The sequence below is a fragment of the Staurois parvus genome, unplaced genomic scaffold, assembly GCF_062004578.1.
Source record: "Staurois parvus isolate SC_StPar_1 unplaced genomic scaffold, SC_StPar_1.0 ptg000460l, whole genome shotgun sequence".
Taxonomy (NCBI): domain Eukaryota; kingdom Metazoa; phylum Chordata; class Amphibia; order Anura; family Ranidae; genus Staurois; species Staurois parvus.
In genome coordinates this window covers 97,700-124,807 of record NW_028318256.1, presented here as the reverse complement: position 1 = coordinate 124,807, position 27,108 = coordinate 97,700, and the positions used below count along the sequence as shown (strand labels likewise).

At 38.5% G+C, this 27,108-nt stretch overlaps 1 protein-coding gene across 1 annotated transcript in view; it reads left to right on the top strand.

The window, feature by feature from the left end:
- The window catches only part of SLC7A11 (solute carrier family 7 member 11), a gene marked incomplete at its 3' end in the record, with an annotated part of 300,868 nt that overhangs the window by 201,330 nt on the left and 72,430 nt on the right, over nucleotides 1-27,108 (top strand). The window lies entirely within an intron of this gene.

The window sequence follows — 27,108 nt, the reverse complement described above, 5'->3', positions numbered from 1 at the left end:
GTAAAGGTGTGGGGATCTTCACAAAATAAGTTTAAAAACTTCAAGATTGTTCAAATTAAAAGGAATTAGAAATAATTGAAATACAATGTGGAAATGAATATGATTTTACATTTTGACCATAGATACACTTTTACAATGCTATTTCTGTTGTACAATAAAAGAGTGCCTTTGGGGTTAATTCTAGACATGCGCACGCTGAAAATTTTCATTTCATTTAGTTTCATTTCGTATGCATTCTTTAATTGAAGAATTTTAGTTTTGTTATATTCAATATGTTGAACTGATTTGTTTTTTGGGCTTTCTTTGTTATATTCAGCATTCGTTTTGTGTATTAGTTGTTCCAGGTGAATTTGAAACATTTTGCAGTTTTTTTGGAAGATTGCTATATATTCATATATAAAAATATTCAGAAGGATTCAATATTTTTGGATGCATACAATGGAATAAATAATGCAAAATTTGGCAGGCCCAAATTTTTCAAACCTAAGAAATTCATTAGACTGTAGAATTGAACTGACTGACTGTTACAATTACAAATTCAATTTAAAATCGTTGTAAACCTGAAAATAATAAACTAAACAGTTTACCTGGTACAGTTAAGCATCAGAAGCAATCTGTTCCCAGTCTTGCAAAGAAAAAGTGATTCTAGAATTGTTAAATCCTCTCCGCTTTCTTGCAGGGTTAAAAAGTGACATATGACAAAAAAATGGTGTCGCCACACCCCCCTCCTGTGACTGACAGACTACATAATAAGGGGCCATATGTCCAGCATTCCAGCAACAGATCACTCCCCCTACCTCCTCTATCTCACTCACGATTGGCTGCTCTGCACCTCAGCATTATTGGTCACGCTGAAGTCAGGTGGTGCCTTCCACAAGTTCCAATTGGTCAGTACTCATGAGGGGGCATGGCCAGCTGCCAGAGGTTCACGCTGTCCTGCTGTCAGGCTGGAGGGAGTGTAGAGATGTCCATTGAGATCATGACTCCACCTCCCAAGCTCCCGCATGCTGACACACCCACTAATCGGCTATATTCTGAGAGCTCAGACAGGTGCAGGGGATACAAATTTTAAGGTAAATGTACAGCAATTTGCTTTTGCAACGTGGACACATTAATAGGGAAGTGGCTAAGTGGTTAGAACATCCACCTGGCAGTACTAGGGTCGTTGGTTCAAATCCCAGCTACGGCACCACCTGCCTGGAGTCTGCATGTTCTCCCTGTGCCTCCGTGGGTTTCCTCTGGGTACTCCGGTTTCCTTTCACTCTCCAAAGACATGCTAATAGGTTAATTGGTTCCTGTCTAAATTGGCCCTAGTATGTGTATGTATGAATGTAAGCTAGAGACCTTGGATTGTACACATTCTGGAAATGTTGCGGAGATTGAGGTGGCAGGAATTAGCCAATGATTGGATGTGGGGCCCAAAGGAGAGTTCAGAGTCTAGGATTATGCCTAGCACTCTGGCATGTGGGAAGGGACCAATGGTGGTGCTAATCTTGATGGTAAAGTCATGAGTGGGGGATCAGGAAGGAGGAAATATTACAAGCTTGGTGTTGGAAAGATTGAGTTTGAGAATGTGGCTTGACATCCATACTAACATGTCACTCAGTAGATTTGTGATACGCAAGCAGATCAAGGGGGTGAGCTGGGGAGTGGAGAGATATATCTGGATATCATCAGCATAGAAGTGTTATTGGAAGCCATGGGAAGTTATCAATTGGCCCAGGGAGATGGTGTAGAGAGAGAAAACAAGGAGCCAAAGAACAGAGCCTTGGGGTACCCCAACAGAAAGAGGAAGAGGAGTGGAGGAGTAGTTGTTGTATGTGATGCTGAAAGTACACTAAGAAAGGTAAGAGGAGAACCAGGATTAGAGTCATGGAGGCCAATGGAGTGGCGTTTACTGAGAAGGAGCGGGTGGTCGACTGGGTCAAAGGCAGCGGAAGGGTCTAAGAGTATGAGTATGTAGTAATGGACATTGGTTCCAGCACTTAGTAGGTCGATAGTGAGTTTTAGTAGTGCAGTTTCAGTGGAATGTTGTAGGCGGAAGTCAGACTGTAGGGAATCGAGAAGGTTGTTGTCGCTGAGGTAGCAACACATATTGTTGTAGCCAAGGTTCTTGAGAAGGTTGGAGGCAAACGGGAACAGGGAGATGAGTTTTAAGTTATTCAAACAGGTCGGGTCCATCAAGGTTTTTTTAAGTATGGGGTCAACCAGTGCATGTTTGAGCAGGGAGGGAAAAGGTGCCAGTGGAGAGGTAGAGGTTGGTGGGTTAGAGAGTTTATGACAGAGCAGGAAGGAGGCTGCAATAATTGTGAGGAGACAGTGTCCAGGGGGCAGGTGGTGCTGTGAGCCTCAGAAAGGAGTTTGACAACCTCCTCAGTGGTAACAGGGCCGAAGGAGTAGAGTATTGAGCTATAGTTAAAAACAACCTTCTTCCGATCAAACTTGATGAGACTTCCTATCGGTATCTATCAGTACACCTTTGTCTTAAAGGTAGCCTGGATTCCAGGTTCAGCTTGTTCCGGTACTGCTAGCCAGGTAACCAGATGACCACAGGAACACAACTGCTTGGCAATCCACGATATTGTTTGGGTGAGCATAACTCTTGGATGTTAGAAACCTGTCTGTTAGCAAACAGACCGAGGTTCCTCTTATCTGAGCCAAGGCAAAGAAATACTCTATAGACAATAAACATAAGTCTCTGACATCAGCAGGTGTGCAAATCCAGTGCCTGCACTCATCTACAAGCAAGGCTCTAACTGCAATTTGAGTTGGATTTATGTCTGTAAAGAAAGCTACCCAAATCCCACCAGCCATGTAGCCATATAACAGCCTCTTTAGAGATGCTTGTGTCAAAAGAATCAAATATATATTAAAAACAACATGTATGTGTTCTTTACAAAAGGGCTTACAGTAATCAGTTCGAGCAGTTACTGTATGCATGTTCCTGTTGTTTCCAGCACAGGGATTTAACAAGTTAAAACTGTGCCAGTCTTCCTCTTAACAAATATTGTCTATGCATTATTTCATCTGGTAATTACAAATGAGCTGGTACTGGTTAACTGTGTTATACCTTAAGTAATAAATTCGAAAATCATATTAAAATGCATAGCTTCTTAAATCCGGTTTTTGTGAAAATCCTGCTTCGTCTCTGTGGAATCCACACCAAGGACACATATAGGCAAGATAAACAGAGTAAATGGAATACAAAGTGATTCCGTGTATCATACTGCATAAATAACCTTGATGGTTTCCTGTTGTCTTCTAGCAATTAGATACAGTTGATGCATAATCACAGAAGAAAAACTTGAGGCATGAATAGCATGTTTATACAAACAACGCACTCTTACTTAAAGTTGGAAAGTGTGAGAAAAAGCAATCACAAAACATTTTCTACAATGACCCTTTGATATCAATCCCTAAGGCACATCAATTTAGACATAAATTAATGCTGCTTTTCATCATGTTAAAATGATTACTGATCTGCCTCACAAACCCCAGGGAAATCCAAGTCTTTATTGTATTGTCGAATAATAAATTTAATGCGATTAACTATTACGTTTTTGAATACTATTTTTTTTTCATATCACTAAGGACAGTGTATGAACTTGTAACAAAGACATCAGGCATAATCTGTTTATCTATCCCTTCCCCATCTCCCAGCACGGTCCCATTTCCTTAAAAGAATATGGAACCACATATCATTTTGTGGTGATATATAAGTAATTATGGAATTTGTTTTAAGAACAAAAAGAATTATGATAACGTACTATACATAAGAAATATGCATCACTTTTATTTTTAATATCTCAGAGGCACTTCCAGATTATTTCTTGCCCTATGCTTTGTTATGTACATTGCAGCGTATAGAGGGAAACAAGCAGGAGTATGTCATCTACAGCACAGTGTATAGCGGGAAACAGGCAGGACTATGTCATGTATAGTGCAGTGTATAGAGGGAAACAGGTAGGAGTATGTCATCTACAACACAGTGTATAAAAGTGTATATGTCATGTATAAGTATATGTCATGAACAATGAAAAATGCGCACCCCCGGAGGTGCACCCAGCGATCTCCATGATCGCTGTGTCCTACGGACACAGCTGATCACGTGATGTGGTAAAAGGCCAATCAATGATACAGCAGATCACTGGTAAATGCGGTTGCCAGTTATCGGCTGCACTTTCCTCACGTTGTCACAGCCTGAGGAAAGCACTGCCGATAACCAACAATTGTCAGAGGAGGGATCAGCACCAATCATCAGGGCACTGATGATCAGTGCCCAGCAGTGCCACCCACCAGTGCTGCCAACCTGTGCCCAACAGTGCCGCCCACAAGTGCCCAGCAGTGACACTCAGTACCATCAGTCAGTGTCACCCATCAGTGCCCATCAGTGCTGCCTATCAGTGCCCATTAGTGTCACCTATCAGTGCCCATTATTGTTGCTTATCAGTGCTGCCTCATCAGTGCCACCTCATCAGTGCCAGCTCATCAGTGCCGCCTATCAGTGTTGCCTATCAGTGCCCATCAGTGCCCAACAAAGAAAAACTTTTTTTTCAAAATTTTGCTATTTTTTTTGTTTATAGAGCAAAAAAATTAAACATCCAGCAGTGATTAAATACCACCAAAAGAAAGCTCTAGTTGTGTGAAAAAAATTATACAAATTTCATATGGGTAAACTGTTGCATGACTGCGCAATTGTCATTCAAAGTGCAACAGCGCTGAAAGCTGAAAATTGGCCTGGGCAGGAAGGGGGGATAAGTGCCCAGTAGGTAAGTGGTTAAAAATGGCATGGGATCCACAAAATCCACACCAAAATGTTATCCAAGCATGCAGCTTGGCAGGCAAGGAAAGGTGGGGGAAAAAGTGAGCACTCTCCCTCCTTAACTACAGTATACCAAGCCACATGCCCTTAACATAGGAGGGGTACTTGGAATGGTTTTAGGGGGTCACTCGCTCGTCCACCCTTTCCTGACCTACAGGGCTGCATACTTGGATAAGGGTCTTGTATCGATTTTGGGGGTCGCAATGCCATTTTGTTATTTTGGTAATGGGGTTCCCCTTAAAATCCATACCACACCTAAGGGTCTGGTATGGATTTTGGGGGGGACCCCCAAGATCTTTTTTACATTTTTTTTAACCAACACGTTTTTTGTTTCCACTCTGCCGCCCGCATACACTATTTTTTTTTTTTTTTAACTTTGGCATGTGGGTTCCCTTAAAATCCATACCAGACCCAAAGATCAAGAAGATGGGGAGCTGTTTGTTTTTCTATCACAATGGTAGAATATATTCAGGTTGTGTTTTTGCCTTGCAGTATATAATTATATTGCTACTATCTGTTAGGCCATATATATATAGTTAGTTAGTCTGGCAGAAAAAATACAAAAGTCCATCCAGTTCAACCATTAAAAAAAGAAAAAAAAAGTTATAATCCGACGCCTACAGTTGATCCAGAGGAAGGCAAACATACCCAGCAGAGCATGATCCAATTTGCTCCTGCACAGGAAAAAAAATCCTTCCTGATTCCTCTGAGAGGCCATTGGATATTCCCTGGATTCCCTGGATCAACTTTGCCTATAAATGTTAGTATCCAGTTATATTCTGTGTATCCAAGAAGGAATCCAGGCCTTTTTTAAAGCAATTCACTGAGCTGACCAGAACCAACTCTTAAGGGAGTCTATTCCACATTTTCACAGCTCTTACTGTGAGGAAAACATTCTATATTTGGACATTAAATCGCTTTTCCTCCAGATGTAAGGAGTGCCCCCTTGTCCTCTGTGATGACCTCAGGGTGAATAACTCTACACCGAGTTCACTGTATGAACCACTGATGTCTTTATACATGTTGATCATATCCCCCCTTAATCTCCTCTTCTCAGGAGAGAATAAATTCAGTTCCTCTAATCTTTCCTCATAGCTGATCTCCTCCATGCCTCTTATCAGTTTGGTTTCCCTTCTCTGTGCTTTCTCCAGTTCCCCAATGTTCTTTTTGTGAATTGGTACCCAAAACTGAACTGCATATTCCAGATGAGGTATTACTAATGATTTGTACAGGGGTAAAATGATATCTCTCTCTGGAGTCTATACCTCTTTTAATACAAGAGAGGATTTTGCTCACTTTAGAAGCCACAGCTTGGCATTGCATACCATTATTAAGCTTGTGATCTACCAGAACCCCCAGATCCTTCTCCACCATTGATTCCCCCAGTTGTACTCCCCCTAGTATGTATGATGCATGTATATTCTTAGCCCCTAAGTGCATACCCTTACATTTATCAACATTAAACTTCATTTGCCACATAATTGCCCATTTAAACAGTGGATTGAGGTCAGCTTGTAAATTGGAGACATCCTGTAAGGTCGTTATTCCACTGCACAGCTTTGTGTCATCTGCAAAAGACTGAAATGGGATTTTTAATCCCTGACCCTATATTGTTTATAAATATATTAAAAAGTAAGGGTCCCAACCCTGAACCTTGGTGTACACTACTGACAACCCTAGACCATTCAGAGTATGAATCATTAACCACTACTCTCTCAATACGATCTTTTAGCCCGTTTTTTATTAATTTAATAGTGTCACGCTCCACTGACAAATGCATTAAGTGCATGATATACAACTACAAAAGAACTTTGCCAAAAACAATATCAATATTCCAAAATTAAGTGTCCATATTTGACCTGTGATTTCACACTTTTTCCAGTGATGTGGACAAAAATAACTTGTGCTCAATTCACTACTACTGCGTATTTGTACCAACCATGCATGCACCTCCACCAGCTGTGTTCTCACCTGGTAGATATGACCAAACCGTTAAGTGAGGTCATAAATAGCTTGTGTCCCTTTTGTTTGGACTTAGACTGGATGGGATTAATAATCTTCAGAGTTTGGGATCCCCTCACTTCCTTAAGACTCTTCCTCCATTGGTATACAGTATATGCCATAAAGAGTAATGAAAACATAGTGCCTTATCTTCTTTTAAAACATTTTAAACACAAGGTATTGCACTCACATGTAAATGCTGATAAAATTGCTTTAAAAACTGATCCACGGTGTTTGCTAGCATTGAGTTCAGTATACCTGCTGTGTGACTGCCTGTATCCTTCAGCATCGTGACATCAGGGCCCCTTCCCTAAGCGTTGCGCCACTGGGTCATGTGAAAGCATTCTCCCTGATGAAGCCACATGACTCTTTTTATTATTAATATATTTCAACAATTTTTGGGGGGTTGGTCCTGCTATCCTTTGCAATCTGTCGTTCATTTTAAAAATTTTTATTGAGTATTTAAATTTAAATCGATACCTTTGCCCTTTTTATAGATATGTCACAGAATACTTTGTGTTTAAGACTTTAGAAAAGAAAAGTGTCTATGTTGTTAAGCTGTTTATTGTTTTGTATTTAATGAGTTTACTCTTTGTACTTTATTTATTGCATGCTATTCTAGGTATTGTTTGGTTGTTATTTATAAAATCTTGTTTGCCTCTTAGTTTGCATTGATATAATTCCCATAATGATGTACACTTTCGCTATTATTCTGATTTATGGTAATTTACTTTGCTACATATCCCTACTATTTTATTGTTTACTATATATGGTATGCCTGCTTTGCTGCTGTTTGGCCTATACAGTAGTGGATACGCCATAAATCAAAAGATATTTGTTGAAATTTAGATTTCTTTTCTGCAATTTTTTTAACTGCCTATTGGGCTGTTATATTGTATCCTGGTCTTTAGGATTTGATTGCAATTTAACACTTTGCATTCACTTCTTGTGTGGTGTGCTTTCAGAGACATTCTACTCTTTGGAAGGGCAGTGGACATGTGTTAGTTTCAGCCAAACATGTTTTATTTTTTTCCCATGATAGCATCACAGCACTTTATGCACAGGGACTGTTATCCCTGTGGCCAGAGGGTCAGTGAAAGTGTGGATCCTTTAGCAAACCACAATTAGAAAAAAAAACGTATCTTCTCCAATAACCACCAGCAGTTAAAGTGTTACTAAACCCAGGACCCTGCGTTCACTATATCTGGTCTCCCACAGTACACAGAACATGGAAGAGCAATTATTTTAGTAAATATAAACTGCTAAATACCTTTTCTCATCAGCAGTTAGAGCAGTCTTGTGACTTCAGCAGAGCACTGGTTAAAGCTTGTAGGAGGAGTTTTCTTTCAGCTCTAGGAGGATGAAAAACCCCTGACCCTCTGCCTGGACAGTGCTGATTGGCCCTGTGCTAATCACATGCACTCTCCAAAGAAAAAAAAAAACCTCTCTAGCAATACACACTAAACTAATCATGTGCATGTTGCTATGGGTTCAGTCTGTTTTATCAGGAGATAAGACGTGGATATTTTAACAAGAGGAGGGGCAGAGAAATCAGAATCAAATGGCCTTTTTACACAATGCAGAGGATTAACCCCTTAGGTTCCACAGTGAGTATAACAAGCATGCTTTACTGCATATACAGACTGATTTTACTGTTGTGGGTTTAGTAACACTTCAAATAAAATAATGGCTGATTTTAGAACAAAGGGGGAAATGATTAAAAACAGAACTGGACGTTTCCTTTAAGGAATGGATTTTTTTTTTATAATCTCAATGTGATGTGTACATAGGTGCACAAATATTTAGGCTGTAAATACAGTTGAGATGACATTTATGAGAGAATGAAAGGTCAGGGATTCTGATTGTAATATGATATAGTTATGTTACCTTTCACAACACTTTAACTCTGTTTAGTACTGTTTTCCTTGGCTTTTCCCAACATCCTACTCTTTGAAAAGCTTTGTTATGAAAAGTTTACTTTTTCTCATCAACAGTGCTGCAACAGGCAGATGGTGATTTTAAATCTCTACGTTATATTTCACAATGGGAGATCAGTGGTTTTTGATATTTCAGGCATCAGTAGATTTGTGGATTATCGTCATTTAACAAGATCAAGAAGATGGGGAGCTTTTTGTTTTTCTATCACAGTGGTAGAATGTCTTCAGGTTGTGTTTATTTGTTTTTTTTCCTGCAGTATATAATTATTTGCTATTATCTCTTAGGATATATATATGTATATAGTTTATATTTTGTAAATGATTGTAAACATTGATTTTTTTAATAACAAACACATACGTACCTGCTCTGTGCAATGGTTTTGTTCAAAGCAACCCCAATCCTCCTCTCAAGGTATTTCCCAATGGCAGAAGGATAATGCACCCTGCCACACTGCAAAACTGGTTCAAGAATGATTAAGGAAAACAACAAGTCCCTTGCTGGTGCACTGGGCTGCTTTACCCACGGAGTACTCCATAGCAAGACTTTTGTTATGGGGCACTCATGTGTACTCACTCCCAAGCCATCTCTGTGTGTCCATAGACACCAAGAGCACAGCTCAGCCCCATCCTTTCTCACTGGCTATGATTGACAGCAGCAGGAGCCAATGGCTCCTGCTGCTGTGTCTGAGCCTATGAGAAGGGAGAGAACTGAGAGCCTCTGCTCTCATGCAAAGTGCTGGATTGAGATCAAGTTCAGGTAAGTATAAGGGGGTTCTGAGAGGGGAGGAACTGCATACTGAAGATTTTTTTTAACCTTAATGCAGAGAATGTGCTAAGGTAAAAAACCTTGAACCTATAGAACCACTTTCCTGTTTATTATACAGTCAAATCCTCCTCCCACACTTGCCTCCAGGACTTCTCCAGTGTCTGTCTCATCCTCTGGAACTCCCTACCTCAGTATGTCTGGTTATCCCCCAGCCTGTCTGCCTTTAGGTGATCTTTGAAAACTCACTTATTCAGGGAAGCCTACCCCACCTCTGCCTAAGAACTGTACTTGAATCACCTCCATCAGATCATCCCCTGCAGCTATCACCTGTTGTACCACCTTTAGGATGTAAGCTCCATGAGCAGGGCCCTCTTATTCCTTCTGTACTGAACTGTATTGTAATTGTACTGTCTCCCTTTATATTGTGAAGCACTGCGCAAACTGTTGGTGCTATATAAATCCTGTATAATAATAATAATAATTACACCAAAATATTAAAATCCTTATTCCAAGCCAAATTTCTTGTCTAAGGCACCACTTGGGGCTGCTTTTAAATAATACTTGTTTAGGTATCGGGGGAAGGGATAAGTACAAATACTTACCTTATTCCTTGCTCCCCTGGCAGCCATTGCTCTCTACACTTTCAGACATTGTAGCTAGCCTTTGCTGGCCTTGTAAACAGTAATGCAGGACTATCAGTTCACAAATTGAAAACTTTAAAGTAGTTCTAAAGGCAAAAGTTTTTCTTTTTACCTTAACTTTTTCTCTGCATTAGGGTGAAATTAAACCTTCTGATGCCTTTATCCTGCTCCCTAGGCATCCCTAAACGCTTACCTGAGTCTTCTCTAGATCCAGTGCTGTCCCATGGGCAACAGCTGTGCTCCTCTCCTACTGAATTCACAGGAGTTTCTAAGAGCACCTGGAGCCATAGGCTCCTGTTGCTGTCAGTCAAATCCTATGATGAGGGAGCTGGGGGTGTGGCCAATACATGCTGTGTGTGTCTATAGATGAGTTCCAATTCAGCAACCAGCTTGCTGAAGAGATACTTGGAGAAAAGGAGGAGCCTAATATGACAATGGAGAACTCCAGAAGAGGAGGTAAGAAACCTCTTTGTGCAATACCATTACACAGAGCAGGTAAATATAACTTGTTTATTATTTTAATTTTAAAAAAACCTTACAAATACATTAATGTGAACCCCATTAATCAAGTCATTGGGAGGCAAATCTTACAAATCAATTCTCTCCAGTTTCAAGGCTAATAAGAAATAGATTTTCAAACAAAGATCACGAGAAGCTAGGACTGTTCCTCAAGTAATGCAAAAATAAAATGTGAAAACACCATTCAGTGGGAAACATCTATTTTAATAAGGCTTAAAGTGTTACTAAACCCACAACAGTAAAATCAGTCTGTATATGCAGTAAAGAATGCTTGTTATACCCACTGTGGAACTTAAGGGGTTAATCCTCTGCATTGTGTAAAAATTGTATCATCAAAATATATGTATAAAGTGCTAATATACTAAATAACACTAATAAATAAATAAATACTACTGTCCAAAAATAATATTGTCCACAATAAAAAATAAAATCAAATAAAATAAACAAAAATCCTCCAGAAAGACAGTTTGCAAAAAGGCTTCCAGCCGAATGTAGATCCAGTGATTATGGAGATCGAACCTCAAAAAAAGAGAGAACTCACATAGTGTGATACCATAAAAATGCATAAGGTAATATCAACATCACTTCAAACGCATGTGAATCACACTAAACCACACGTGGTGACCCATGCAGGTGAGTATAATGTGAGCTGTGCAAACCACTATAAACACTCTCGTGCAGTGTGCAAACCATGTAAACACGTGTCCACTTCTAAGTGTAAGGATAAAACACCCTTACCAGAACATGGATATAACAAGCATGTAAGTCCCAATCCAAAAACGGCTTTTCAAACTAGGCAAGTGGGAAATTCCTCCTCCATTACCATATAGATTCCCTCCAAAGCTGAACAGATTATGCTGATAAAGTTCATGTAAAAACTCATCCGGTCATGTTCTCAATGACTCCGGATAATGCCACCACAAACAGCAATAGGAAGCTCTTCAATATCACATAAATTTTATTGCATAAGTGTCACATCATATTAAAATTACGAACAGACCCTCCATAGATCCTCAGGAACACTCCTCCTGCGTCTCTGAATGGAATTTCCAGGATCCAAGATGGCCGACCGGCAACTTCCGGTTGCTCAATGCGCCTTGACGTCACTTCCCTTTGACGCGTTTCGTCACCTGACTTATTCATAAAGGTAACTCTCAATGACTTTGTGAAGAAGAAAAAGCCGGACGTGACTATATTGTAGCCGGAAGTGATCTCAGTATGCACCTGCTGCAGCTTCTCAAACGTGTGTATGCAAGAGTCATGTAGCGTGTAAGTGTGTGTGTGAGACTCTCTCATGTCCGACGTCTCATGGTCTTTTAAGAGGCAAATGTACGTCATAGTTAGTGATCTTAATACCTTCTATGGAAATTATTACTGCTTAGCAAAGCCATTTCATATAAGGAAGGGATGCTATACATATGATGTTTGATGGACAGGAACATATGTATGCTGATGTACTAATGACGTAACCCTCAGCTATACATTTAAAGAATAGTATAGCTTAAGAACATATCAATGTATAATCACTAAACTATATATGTATCAATGTTAGAAATGTATACTAAATACACACAGATACTATTAAAATACATAATGTAATAATAAGTCACTTCTAATAACCTTGAAATATGCTACCAGCCTAAATATAGTATACTCAGCCTTCAGCTGGTATATACTATCTCAGCTTAACTTGTATATCTTTTGGTCTCAGCTATAATTGAAGAATAGTAAATACTACCATTTGTCAAAGACCATTGACACATATTAATATTAATTATGACTAATCATAAAAACCAAATATTTTGCAAGCTTGCCATCAATATAAGTGCCGAATCATAATTTAGATTTAACACACACTATGTGATTTCTCTCTTTTTTTGAGGTTCGATCTCCATAATCATTGGATCTACATTCGGCTGGAAGCCTTTTTGCGGACTGTCTTTCTGGAGGATTTTTGTTTATTTTATTTGATTTTATTTTTTATTGTGGACAATATAATTTTTGGACAGTAGTATTTATTCATTTATTAGTGTTATTTAGTATATTAGCACTTTATACATATATTTTGATGATACAATTTTTGGGGTGAAAAGTGTTTAGGTGCAATTGGGGAATTATTTAAAGGGAACACCGTTCAATTTTTGTTATTGTGTAAAAATTATGTTTCATCCTGACTTCTCTGATCCGCCCCGTCTTCCAGTGTCTCCCTCCTATCTTCTGATAAGACATATCATGTGGAGACACAGCACATGCTCAATTTGGTGTGTATTGCTTGAGAGGTTTTCTTCTTGGGAGAGTGCATGTGATCAGCACAGGGCCAATCAGCACTGTCCAGACAGAGGTTCAAGGGTTCTAAATCCTCCTACAGCAAAATGAAAACTCCTCCTAGAAGCTGTAACCAATGCTCTGCTGGACACTGATAGAAGTCACAAGACTGCTCTAACTGCTGATGAGAAAAGGTATTTAGCAGTTTATATTTACTACAATAATTGCATTTCCATGTTCTGTGTACTGTGGGAGACCAGATATAGTGAACGCAGGGTCCTGGGTTTAGTAACACTTTAAAGTAAACAATTAAACATTCCAAAACTTAAAAAAAAGACACCAAAGCCCTAACTACCAATTGAAGGGAGTAAGTGGTGGATGTGTGACTCCAAGTGGGATGCTGTCTCATTTAATGGCAGTAGTATTACTGTCATTAAATGTATGACTTCCTGCAGCAATCATTGTTTTGCTTCGGTGGGCAATTGAACAGACTACTTAGTTCACTAATTTGGCGAATGGTAGACAGCCAAAGCTTGCAGTGAGCCTTTTGTTGCCAAGGACTCAAACCTCATTACTTTCTATGATAAATAAGGTATAGTACATAAATAGAACAGTTTTAAAAGTGTAAGTTCACCTTTACAGAAAATCCAGAAGGTGACCTAACTCTGGACCCATATAACATTGCCCCTGGTTCTGCTTTTTTTTTTTTTTTTTAAATTTAAATATTTATTAAATTTTTCATGTTAATACAGGTACCAAAAAAATGGAAATAATTCTTATACAAATAGACATTTATAACATTTCTATCTTTCCCTTACTAAAAACTCTTTTCTTTCCCATCCCACTACCCCCCCTTCCCGCCCCTCATCCCCCCTCCTCCCGCTCTGCAGACTCTAGCCCATTCTAATCACTTGAGGCTTATTAATTTTTTGCTAACATCCTAGTTCATATTTTCCTATATTTTTCTTTCAATTCCGCTCTTTCCCACTTTTCCCATCTCCTAAAATAAACTCTCATCCTATCTTCCTGCATATGGTATGATCTTTCCATTCTACCTATCTGGTTCACTCTATTAATCCAGTCTTCCTCCCTCGGTACCTCAGATCTCCGCCAAAACTTGGGTATCAACCCTTTCGCCGCATTCAAGAAGTACCATATACCTGAATCTTTATATTTATTTACAGATGTCTCTACATTGTGTAGGAGGCACGTCGTTGGGTCTAACCCTATGTCAATTTCACTTATTTCTTCAATCAATTTGACTATTATCTTCCAAAAAGCCTGGATTTTTGGACATTCCCACCATATGTGAAACACCGTGCCTATCTCTCCACATCCTCTCCAACACATATTTGAATTTTCCCCATTCATTTTGTGCTCTACACTCGGTGTAATGTGCCATCGTGTCACACACTTATAATTAACCTCAACCTCTCTCATACTAACATTATCGTGTATCAATCTAAACATCTTTCTCTGTTTAACTTCATCAAACCCAACTCCCATATCCCTTTCCCATTTTGTTATAAAAGTTAACTTTGTGTTTGTGTCTAATTCTGTGAGTATTCTATACACTTTTGAAATACCGTGCTTCCCATCCCTTCGTGTCTCTAACAACCTTTCAAACATATTCCACTCCTGTTTTAGTCTCAGGGGTTTCGGTAGATTTCTAATAAAACATTTCAATTGATGATATTTCCACTCATCTATTCTAATAAAAATATCTCCCTTCTTCTCTATTAAATCTTTAAGTGATCTCAATTCCCCATCCACCAAAACATCTCTCAGTTGGGTATCCTCCTTTCTAAACCATCTCCCTGATATCTTATTCTTTCCCGGGGGAAAGTACTCAGTATTTGTGAGAGGCATTAATATAGAATTAAATTCCCATTTCATGTTTTTGTGTAAATTGTCCCATACCCTAAAGACATTTAAAGTGTAGATACTTGTGCTTTCTTTACTTCCCCTGAACTGTGGTGGAACCCATATCATCTGACTCAATCTAATGCCACTAAGATCATTTTCAATTGTTACCCAGCTTTTCCCCTTATGGTTAAATGTCCAGACATATATTCTTGCTAAAACCACTGCTTTATAGTATCTCTTGACATCTGGTAGACCCAATCCCCCTTTCTCTTTAGTCCTACTCAATGTTTCATATGCTATTCTAGGTTTTTTATTCTTCCATATGTATCTTGTTAACATTTTTTTCATTATCTTAAAGAAGGCTTCTGGAATTTTAATTGGTACCATTTGAAATCTATACAGTATTTTAGGCATAATTACCATTTTGACTAGGTTTATACGTCCTATCCAGGATGGATTTCCTCCTTCTAGTCTTTTTAAATCTTCCCTGATCTCATTTATCAAAGAGATATAGTTTAATCTATACAAATGCTTAGATGAGGCAGTGAGTTTTATTCCTAGGTATTTTATCTCTTTTTCTCTCCATATAAAGGGGAATTCTTTTTGTAGTTTTTCTTTTTCATTCTTTGATATATTAATATTCAAGATCTCTGTTTTCGTTGGATTAATTTTTAAATTTGATAGTTCACCGTACTCCTTCAGAATCTTCATTATATTTGGGAGAGTTATTCGGGGATTCCCCACATAGAACAATAAGTCGTCCGCAAAGGCCGCTACTCTATGTTCTATGGATCCTGTCTGAATTCCCTTTACCGATCCACTGTTTCTTATTATTGACAACAGAGGTTCGAGTGACAATACATATAGTAGAGGGGACAGTGGGCAGCCCTGTCTTGTACCGTTAGACATCCCAATGGGTTCTGATCTCTCCCCATTTACCGTGATGATTGCAGTAGGCTACCTATATAATTTACTTATCCACTCTCGCATTCTATCGCCTATCCCCAGCACTTTTAAGTTGTCCATCATAAAGCCCCAGTCCACTCTATCAAATGCCTTCTCTGCATCAATTGACAAGAGCACCACCGGGGCTTTCCCTTTTCTACTTTTCTGAATAAGCATCAGGGTTCTCAAGCCGTTATCTCTACCTTCTCTCCCCGGTACAAAGCCCACCTGGTCTCCATGGATCCATTCAGGCATCAGATCCCTCAACCTGTTTGCTAACACCTTTGCATACAGTTTAGTATCTGTGTTCAATAATGAGATAGGTCTATAGCTGGAGCACTGAGATGGATCTTTTCCCTCTTTGTGAATAAGTACTACATGGGCCTGTAGGGATTCTCTCCTCACTTCCATCCCACCTCCCAGAGCATTCATATATTTCTCCAGCTTGGGTAACAGTACTTCACTAAATTTCTTATAGTACTTAACTGTATAGCCATCCGGGCCTGGGCTTTCCCCCCCCCCCCCCCCGTGCTTCTTAATGCTATTTTAATTTCTTCCTGGGAAATATCTACGTCTAGGGAGTTCAACTGTGCTTCACTTAGTTTTGGTAATCCCGCATTTTTTAAGTATATCATCTTTTTTTCATTAATTCCCTCTTGAGCTTCTTTTAGCGGGCCTTGGGGACTAATATTATATAACTTTTTGTAATACTCCGTAAACACTTTAATAATCTCTTTATTTGAGTGGACCAACTCCCCCTTTGAACTTTTTATCTTTTCTATATAATTCCTATTTTTCTTTTTATTCAAAGCTCTCATTAGATATCTTCCTGGTCTGTCTCCCCATCTATATCTCTCGTTCAGAACCCTGTTGTATACTTTTCTCTTCTCCTCATCCATCAACCTCTCTAGCTCATCTTTTTTATCCAATAACTTCTGTCTCGTATCTTTTGTTATTTTCTTCTTATGGATCTGCTCCAAGTCCAATATTTCTTTTAAAAGCCCACTGACCCTCTCTCTTCTTTCCTTTTTCTTCCTTGCTCCTGCCGCTATCAAGATTCCTCTTATGAATACCTTGTGGCTTTCCCAGACTGTAGCTATCGACACTTCCTCTGTTTCGTTCTCCCTAAAGTATACCTTAATCTCTTTCTCGATTTTCTGAACTAAATCCTCATCCAGAAGAAGAACTTCATTTAACCTCCACCCTAATCCTCCCGTCCACCTTCTTCCCCATCCCATTTTCATTACGACCGGAGCATGATCCGAGAACGTCCTTGCCTCTATGTCAATTTTAACCAGATGATTTGGGGTGAAATTTCACCAATTTTTGGGGTGAAAAGTGTTTAGGTGCAATTGGGGAATTATTTAAAGGGAACACCGTTCAATTTTTGTTATTGTGTAAAAATTATGTTTCATCCTGACTTCTCTGATCCGCCCCGTCTTCCAGTGTCTCCCTCCTATCTTCTGATAAGACATATCATGTGGAGACACTGCACATGCTCAATTTGGTGTGTATTGCTTGAGAGGTTTTCTTCTTGGGAGAGTGCATGTGATCAGCACAGGGCCAATCAGCACTGTCCAGACAGAGGTTCAAGGGTTCTAAATCCTCCTACAGCAAAATGAAAACTCCTCCTAGAAGCTGTAACCAATGCTCTGCTGGACACTGATAGAAGTCACAAGACTGCTCTAACTGCTGATGAGAAAAGGTATTTAGCAGTTTATATTTACTACAATAATTGCATTTCCATGTTCTGTGTACTGTGGGAGACCAGATATAGTGAACGCAGGGTCCTGGGTTTAGTAACACTTTAAAGTAAACAATTAAACATTCCAAAACTTAAAAAAAAGACACCAAAGCCCTAACTACCAATTGAAGGGAGTAAGTGGTGGATGTGTGACTCCAAGTGGGATGCTGTCTCATTTAATGGCAGTAGTATTACTGTCATTAAATGTATGACTTCCTGCAGCAATCATTGTTTTGCTTCGGTGGGCAATTGAACAGACTACTTAGTTCACTAATTTGGCGAATGGTAGACAGCCAAAGCTTGCAGTGAGCCTTTTGTTGCCAAGGACTCAAACCTCATTACTTTCTATGATAAATAAGGTATAGTACATAAATAGAACAGTTTTAAAAGTGTAAGTTCACCTTTACAGAAAATCCAGAAGGTGACCTAACTCTGGACCCATATAACATTGCCCCTGGTTCTGCTTTTTTTTTTTTTTTTTAAATCTAAATATTTATTAAATTTTTCATGTTAATACAGGTACCAAAAAAAGGGAAATAATTCTTATACAAATAGACATTTATAACATTTCTATCTTTCCCTTACTAAAAACTCTTTTCTTTCCCATCCCACTACCCCCCCTTCCCACCCCTCATCCCCCCTCCTCCCCCTCTGCAGACTCTAGCCCATTCTAATCACTTGAGGCTTATTAATTTTTTGCTAACATCCTAGTTCATATTTTCCTATATTTTTCTTTCAATTCCGCTCTTTCCCACTTTTCCCATCTCCTAAAATAAACTCTCATCCTATCTTCCTGCATATGGTATGATCTTTCCATTCTATCTATCTGGTTCACTCTATTAATCCAGTCTTCCTCCCTCGGTACCTCAGATCTCCGCCAAAACTTGGGTATCAACCCTTTCGCCGCATTCAAGAAGTACCATATACCTGAATCTTTATATTTATTTACAGATGTCTCTACATTGTGTAGGAGGCACGTCGTTGGGTCTAACCCTATGTCAATTTCAGTTATTTCTTCAATCAATTTGACTATTATCTTCCAAAAAGCCTGGATTTTCGGACATTCCCACCATATGTGAAACACCGTGCCTATCTCTCCACATCCTCTCCAACACATATTTGAATTTTCCCCATTCATTTTGTGCTCTACACTCGGTGTAATGTGCCATCGTGTCACACACTTATAATTAACCTCAACCTCTCTCATACTAACATTATCGTGTATCAATCTAAACATCTTTCTCTGTTTAACTTCATCAAACCCAACTCCCATATCCCTTTCCCATTTTGTTATAAAAGTTAACTTTGTGTTTGTGTCTAATTCTGTGAGTATTCTATACACTTTTGAAATACCGTGCTTCCCATCCCTTCGTGTCTCTAACAACCTTTCAAACATATTCCACTCCTGTTTTAGTCTCAGGGGTTTCGGTAGATTTCTAATAAAACATTTCAATTGATGATATTTCCACTCATCTATTCTAATAAAAATATCTCCCTTCTTCTCTATTAAATCTTTAAGTGATCTCAATTCCCCATCCACCAAAACATCTCTCAGTTGGGTATCCTCCTTTCTAAACCATCTCCCTGATATCTTATTCTTTCCCGGGGGAAAGTACTCAGTATTTGTGAGAGGCATTAATATAGAATTAAATTCCCATTTCATGTTTTTGTGTAAATTGTCCCATACCCTAAAGACATTTAAAGTGTAGATACTTGTGCTTTCTTTACTTCCCCTGAACTGTGGTGGAACCCATATCATCTGACTCAATCTAATGCCACTAAGATCATTTTCAATTGTTACCCAGCTTTTCCCCTTATGGTTAAATGTCCAGACATATATTCTTGCTAAAACCACTGCTTTATAGTATCTCTTGACATCTGGTAGACCCAATCCCCCTTTCTCTTTAGTCCTACTCAATGTTTCATATGCTATTCTAGGTTTTTTATTCTTCCATATGTATCTTGTTAACATTTTTTTCATTATCTTAAAGAAGGCTTCTGGAATTTTAATTGGTACCATTTGAAATCTATACAGTATTTTAGGCATAATTACCATTTTGACTAGGTTTATACGTCCTATCCAGGATGGATTTCCTCCTTCTAGTCTTTTTAAATCTTCCCTGATCTCATTTATCAAAGAGATATAGTTTAATCTATACAAATGCTTAGATGAGGCAGTGAGTTTTATTCCTAGGTATTTTATCTCTTTTTCTCTCCATATAAAGGGGAATTCTTTTTGTAGTTTTTCTTTTTCATTCTTTGATATATTAATATTCAAGATCTCTGTTTTCGTTGGATTAATTTTTAAATTTGATAGTTCACCGTACTCCTTCAGAATCTTCATTATATTTGGGAGAGTTATTCGGGGATTCCCCACATAGAACAATAAGTCGTCCGCAAAGGCCGCTACTCTATGTTCTATGGATCCTGTCTGAATTCCCTTTACCGATCCACTGTTTCTTATTATTGACAACAGAGGTTCGAGTGACAATACATATAGTAGAGGGGACAGTGGGCAGCCCTGTCTTGTACCGTTAGACATCCCAATGGGTTCTGATCTCTCCCCATTTACCGTGATGATTGCAGTAGGCTACCTATATAATTTACTTATCCACTCTCGCATTCTATCGCCTATCCCCAGCACTTTTAAGTTGTCCATCATAAAGCCCCAGTCCACTCTATCAAATGCCTTCTCTGCATCAATTGACAAGAGCACCACCGGGGCTTTCCCTTTTCTACTTTTCTGAATAAGCATCAGGGTTCTCAAGCCGTTATCTCTACCTTCTCTCCCCGGTACAAAGCCCACCTGGTCTCCATGGATCCATTCAGGCATCAGATCCCTCAACCTGTTTGCTAACACCTTTGCATACAGTTTAGTATCTGTGTTCAATAATGAGATAGGTCTATAGCTGGAGCACTGAGATGGATCTTTTCCCTCTTTGTGAATAAGTACTACATGGGCCTGTAGGGATTCTCTCCTCACTTCCATCCCACCTCCCAGAGCATTCATATATTTCTCCAGCTTGGGTAACAGTACTTCACTAAATTTCTTATAGTACTTAACTGTATAGCCATCCGGGCCTGGGCTTTCCCCCCCCCCCCCGTGCTTCTTAATGCTATTTTAATTTCTTCCTGGGAAATATCTGCGTCTAGGGAGTTCAACTGTGCTTCACTTAGTTTTGGTAATCCCGCATTTTTTAAGTATATCATCTTTTTTTCATTAATTCCCTCTTGAGCTTCTTTTAGCGGGCCTTGGGGACTAATATTATATAACTTTTTGTAATACTCCGTAAACACTTTAATAATCTCTTTATTTGAGTGGACCAACTCCCCCTTTGAACTTTTTATCTTTTCTATATAATTCCTATTTTTCTTTTTATTCAAAGCTCTCATTAGATATCTTCCTGGTCTGTCTCCCCATCTATATCTCTCGTTCAGAACCCTGTTGTATACTTTTCTCTTCTCCTCATCCATCAACCTCTCTAGCTCATCTTTTTTATCCAATAACTTCTGTCTCGTATCTTTTGTTATTTTCTTCTTATGGATCTGCTCCAAGTCCAATATTTCTTTTAAAAGCCCACTGACCCTCTCTCTTCTTTCCTTTTTCTTCCTTGCTCCTGCCGCTATCAAGATTCCTCTTATGAATACCTTGTGGCTTTCCCAGACTGTAGCTATCGACACTTCCTCTGTTTATTTCTCCCTAAAGTATACCTTAATCTCTTTCTCGATTTTCTGAACTAAATCCTCATCCAGAAGAAGAACTTCATTTAACCTCCACCCTAATCCTCCCGTCCACCTTCTTCCCCATCCCATTTTCATTACGACCGGAGCATGATCCGAGAACGTCCTTGCCTCTATGTCAATTTTAACCAGATGATCTATAAGTTGATGGTCTATTAAGATGTAATCTAATCTCGAGTATATCTCATGTGCATTAGAGAAGAAGGTATAGTCTCTGTCTTTCATATGCATTATTCTCCAGGTGTCCACTAGTTGATATTCATACATCACTTTTTTCAAAGCTCTCAGAGACCTACCCCCCTCTCTTTGCACGGAAGAGGTATTATCCTTTTGTGGGTCCATACAGAAATTTAGGTCTCCAGCTACAATCAAGCGCCCTTTTTTAAATTCCATTAATTTTTTCAACAGACCCTTCATATACATCTCCGGGTTTTTATTAGGGCAGTATATATTGGCTAAAGTACACTCAATCCCCTGAAGTCTACCTTTTAAGAATAAAAATCTCCCCTCCGGGTCAGTTCTTCTATCCTCCAGCTCAAATCTCATATTCTTTGCCAAACCTATTGCAACCCCTTTTGCTCTTTTAATTAGAGAATCTGCATAGTACCATGTTGGATAGTGTTTGGATTTCAATTTCACGTTTGCCTCTATCTCAAAGTGCGTCTCCTGTAAAAATACCACTGACGTAACCCTATGATGTAACTCATTAAACAACCTAAATCTCTTCCCTGGACAACTCAGCCCGTTCACATTATAGGTTATAAACTGTATTTCTTCCATCATTCCCAATTAACTCCAACTCTCTTCCAGATTGCCTCTTCCTCTTTATCCCTTCTGTCATGCAGAGTATTGACCCAATGCCCCTGGTTCTGCTGTACTGGAGTCCCATGTCCTTGTTCGGCTCTGGCATGCTGCTTCATTGATCTGGGGATCTGAAATCCATCCAGCTTGATGTCTGCACTGTAACATGCACATATGCATAGAATAGGAATAATAAAGAATATGTAAACCCTCATCTTGTAAAACAACCCATTCGGTTTAAAATAGAAATGAAAGGCAAAACATTTGAGTTTACATATAAAAACATTACAAATATGTTTTTCCCTTTTTTAATAAGTGGCCAGATAACTTCTGTTTTCAGCTGCATAAAGAGCTCATGGAGGAGAAACAGCAGCACACTGATCTTCCCAGTGAATGGCTGTGCAGACTCAGACAGTAGAGTAAAGTAGTTGAGGACTGGAACCCCTGTTAGTATTTTACCAGTGTCTCTGTCTCTGTTGTAGATTTTTCCTTGTTTAATGTTTGGTGAAACCATTGTCTCTGGGAAGTAAGGGACTCTCTAAAAGAGCCTCAGATAAACATAAAAGTCCAAGGACTAATCTTTTCTCACTTTACTACCTGAATTCCCCTTATTCTTGCCGACTCTATGCAAAGTTAAAAAGAAAATTTTTGGACATACATTTTAAGTGTATTGTTTTAGCACAAATGAATTATAAAATGTATTTAATGAACACACACAAGCATCTATATCTTCCCTGTAAATACTGTATCTAGGTAACTGGTAGAATTCATACTGCTCTTTAAATGACTTTTACTCTTGTATAATACTTTCTGAAGTCAATACTTGAAATAGTCCCATTGTGAATGTTGTAGGATTCTCATATACCATTTTACCATGGGGAAAGGGGGGAAAAAAAGCAGTGGCAAAGGAAAACAATAACCATCTTATAGTGACATTTTCACATGATGTGATCTTGTCATTTATCATAAATATATGCTTTGATAGATAATATTTGTAATTAGGTTACAGACTGACCTTTGTAATATCATCATGCGTATCACAGAAAGGATGAATGAAACATTTCTCTTACTTGACAGGCCATTTATAAAAACTTACCCTGTAATTTAAAAAGAACAACATTCTTGTACATTGTAATCATAGTTCTGCTGAGTACCGTGAAGGCTCCATTCACACCAGTGCTCTTAGTCTGCAGTATGTATGCATTTTTAACACATAGAAACTGCAGTTATAGTATTTCTTATTACTCTCAATAGCTTTGTTCACATACTTTAAAATGTTGCATGCTGATATGTGAATGTAGCTGTGTTTGTACCATTATGTCCCTAAATGCTTTTTGTTTTGTCAAATCAGTATTTATAAATAGAAAACATAACAAAGCATCTTGCATAATATTTAACAATACAGTTGAGGTTGGCCTGGTATAGACATAGGAGAATAGGAGTGCAGTCAGCTATCTGCCTTTTTTACACAGTATAGTAATATATTCTTTACATAGTTGCAATAATAATCAATATTATTATACATAAGTAAACTTGTTCTGGGGTATAGTCCCAGAAGGAAGAACAATACGAATATCCAATGTAGAGAGAGAACCTACCTGTGCACATCTGGCCTTTGTTGACTTAAGAATCAGCAAAATGCTTAAATTTCATATAATTTTTAACTTGTTAATATAATCTCAACAGTTGTTTTCAGTCCTATAAACAAAAATTAACAGTTTCCTGCAAAGAAAGCAATGAATACTGTACTTATCTGTACTGCTGCTGGTGCCACTGAGCTCCACTGAATTCCATCAAACTTTGCTACTGCATGTAGCAGATTGCTGAACGTTTGGGCATGCCAGATGCCTGGTCCCTTGTTCCAGTCTATAATTTCCTCTACTGGCCTCTGTTTCCAGCCAGAACATAGGGCAGCAGAAGAAACCACAGAGTGCAGCAATCTACATCCTATCCAAAAGTGTTAAATTATGAACATTCTTCAGCAAAGCCTGGATCTATAAAGAAGTGGAGTTGTGATATGGGCAGCAGAAGAGATAAGTATCATTGCTTTCTTTGGAGGGAGCTGCTAATTTCATTTTTAATATCAACATTGAAACTTTATATCCATTAGATTGTACGTTCCATGAGCAGGACCCTCCTATTCCATCTGTACTGAACTGTATTGTACGTGTACTATTAGTACACACCTGCCATAATTTAAAGTGCCTCTGACTAACCCCAAATAAAGTCCAGCTGTCCTAGTAGGTCTTTCCTGACATTTTCTTGGTCACATCCTACAGCAAAAGCCATGGTCCGCAGAGAGCTTCCAAAGCATCAGAGGGATTTGATTGTTTAAAGGTATCAGTCAGGAGAAGGGTAAAAAATAATTTCTAAGGCATTAGATATACCATGGAACACAGTGAAGACAGCCATAATCAAGTGGAGAAAATATGGCAAAACAGTGACATTACCAAGAACATGACGTCCCTCCAAAATTGATGAAAAGACGAGAATAATACTGGTATGGGAGGCTGCCAAGAGGCCTACAGCAACATTAAAGGAGCTGAAGGAATATCTGGCAAGTACTGGCTGTGTGGTACATGTGACAATAATCTCCCATATTCTTCATATGCCTGGGGTATGGGGTAGAGTGGCAAGACAGAAGCCTTTTCTTACAAAGAAAAACATCCAAGCTCTGCTAAATTTTGCAAATCTCCCAAAAGCACGTGGGAAATGTGTTATGGTCTGATGAAACCAAGGTTGAATTTTTAGGCCATAATTCCAAAAAATATACTTGGCGCAAAAACAACACTGCACATCACCAAAAGAACACCATATCCACAGTAAAGCATGGTGGTGGCAGCCTCATGCTTTGGGGCTATATTTCTTCAGCTGAAACAGGGGCCTTAGTCAAGGTAGAGGGACTTATGAACAGTTCCAAATACCAGTCAATACTGTCACAAAACCTTTAGGCTTCTGCTAGAAAGTATGACAACGACCTGAAGCATACATCCAAATCAACAAAAGAATGGCTTCACCAGAAGAAGATTAAAATTTTGGAATGGCCCAGCCAGAGCCCAGACCTGAATCCAATCCAAAATCTGTGGGGTGATCTGAAGAGGACTGTGCACAGGAGATTCCCTAGCAATCTGACATATTTGGAGTGTTTTTGCAAGGGAGAGTGGGCAAATATTGCCAAGTCAAGATGTGCCATGCTGATAGACTCATACTCAAAAAGACTGAGTGCTGTAATAAAATCAAAAGGTGCTTCAACAAATTATTAGTTTAAGGGTGTGCACACTTATGCAACCATATTATATTAGTTTTTTATTTTTACTTCCCTCCACCTAAAAGATTTCAGTTTGTTGTTCATTTGAGTTGTACAGTTTATAGGTTACATTAAAGGTAGAAAAAGTTCTGAAATTATTTATCTTTGTCTTATATTTTTACATCACAGAAACCTGACATTTTAACAGGGGTGTGTAGAATTTTTATATCCATTGTATTAAATCCTATATAATAATAATCTGTGGCTTTCATTAAAAAATGGTTATTCTTTCATGGAGATTTTTGTTCATTCACCTCCTGTTACAGAGTGACAACGGTCTCCAAGTTGTAGTAATATGTTGTCATCCTATCACACATCCATCTACAAATACACATTGTACAGGGATTGACTACCATTGCCCCTAATAGGAAGCCAATCCAGAGCCCCAAAAAATTACAGCAGTTGCTGAAGCGAGTGCTTGTACACATCACTTGTAGACAGTGGTTTAAAAAGTTGAAGGAAATTATCGGCATTGAGATGCTAGAAAAAAAGTGAACATTGTATTTTATAGAAAGAAAACATGGCAGTTGCTTAGGATACTAAGTGCTTTAGCATTCTACATGTCATCTGATTAGGGCTTAGAATTATTTAAAAACATTTCTTGAATATGCACAAAATATGTGTATTTACAGGCATAGACATTGGATTAGGTTATACCAGGATACAAACTAAAATATTTCTATAGTTTTTTGAAAAATGTTGATCGTTTTAACCACTTGCATTATGTTTTGTCATTGTTGTCTAGATAAATTATATATCTGGTGCTGTGTATGCTCAGATGCCTTCTAAATACTCACAGCACTATTGTTTTTTTCTGGCTTATTATTTCGTTATTAGTGGGAGCTAGTCCTGCCTTCCAACCCACTGAATAGGGACACAGTTAGCTAAATACATTGTACTTAGAAAAATCGCATTTTATTATTGTGTTCCTATTTTTACAGAAAGTGATTGTTGATAAGTAGTCTGAAAAAAATGTAGTTCTTTCTCAAAAAAATGTATAGTTTGCAGTAAGAGCAGGTAGCCCAAAATTTCTTGTAATAAAAAAGGTCAGTTGCTTAACAGCTTTCTTCAGCATATCTTACTTAATGGTGTCCAGTTTTATACTTCCTATCTTTCATTCTTCTGTTTTAAAAAAGACATTATTCCTAAAAAACAAAAGTGTTATTTAACACAAAAGCATTATTAAATTCCTTTCATCCACCAAGTGCATTCAGAATAGACTTGAAAAAGGGTAAGAACATAGCATCAGCATTTTAAATGTCATATAACAGTCTAGAAAAAGTTCCTCTCTGTGAGTTATTTTCGATGGGGCTCATTTTTAAAGGTTATGTTCCCTCATATTCCCCTTTCATAAGTGTAAAAATATCAAGGTTAATGTAATGCTCAGAGGTGCACTGCAATTTCATTTTTAAGACTTGTATTTACACTGGTAGCTTGTATCATGTGCGCTATATACAATGTAATAAAATACCTGACACATTTAATATACACAGACTATTAAAGGTTCTCCTGGAAAAAAAAACCCAACACTTTTCACTTAAATAGGAAGGCTTTTCAGCGATTTACATCCCTCAGCTCATTAACTTCCACTGGATAGCCAAGGGCTGTTTGAAATCTAAAGCATTATCAGAATTTATCTGTATTTAAATGGACTGCTTGTTTGGGGATTTGCTGCCAGAGACACTTTTAAAAGTGAATGGGCATCTATGCCAGTGCTACCCTTAAATAGTCCGCTGCAGCTCAGCTGATCTTT